This window comes from Brassica oleracea, unplaced genomic scaffold (assembly GCF_000695525.1).
Source record: "Brassica oleracea var. oleracea cultivar TO1000 unplaced genomic scaffold, BOL UnpScaffold01170, whole genome shotgun sequence".
Lineage (NCBI taxonomy): Eukaryota > Viridiplantae > Streptophyta > Magnoliopsida > Brassicales > Brassicaceae > Brassica > Brassica oleracea.
Window position 1 is genome coordinate 10,356 of NW_013617726.1, and position 723 is coordinate 11,078.

The following is a 723-nucleotide window of genomic DNA, read 5'->3' on the forward strand; positions in this document are numbered from 1 at the left end:
ATAGGAACAACTTGATTTTCTCCGAGGTCCTAGCTTTCCAAACCAAAGCTTGCCAGTCAATAGTGTCAATAGGAGATATTGGGACCTTCATCTGTAGGAGTTCAGCTTGTGCTTTGTATCCAGACTTTGTGGAATACTCTCCACTGGAGGTTTTGAGCCATACCATCTCGTCTGGATTGCCACAGACACTCGGTTTAATCTTCAGAATTTGATGCACATGGAAAGGTAAATATGCTCCAATTTTTGCATATCCCATTCAGTAGTCTTCCAGTAATAAGTCTGAAACTTTTAGGTGCTGGAGAGCTTTTGGAGCAGGTCCGAAGGGTCTTTCTTGGTTCGACGAAGACAGCCAGGGGTCAGACCAGATATTAATTGATGATCCCGTTCCCACTATCCATCCCAACTGACTGGTAAGGAGATCTCTTCCTATCAGAACACTGTTTGGTGTTTAAAAAGGATTCTTCCTTGCAGTATTTACCAAGAACGCAACAAGCAAGGAGATAGATGGATTTTTCAGGATCCTCCAACCAATTTTTGCAGGGAGAGCATCATTGAAGATGGTAATATTTTTGAAGCCCAAACCTCCCTGTTTCTTTGTCTTTGCCATTTTTTTCCCATGAGATCCAAGATATTTTTCTCTTGTCAGGAACTGTGTCCCACCACAATCTTGTTAGCGTAGCTTGGATTTTTGAGCAGAGAGATTGCGGTAATTTGAAGCAGGAC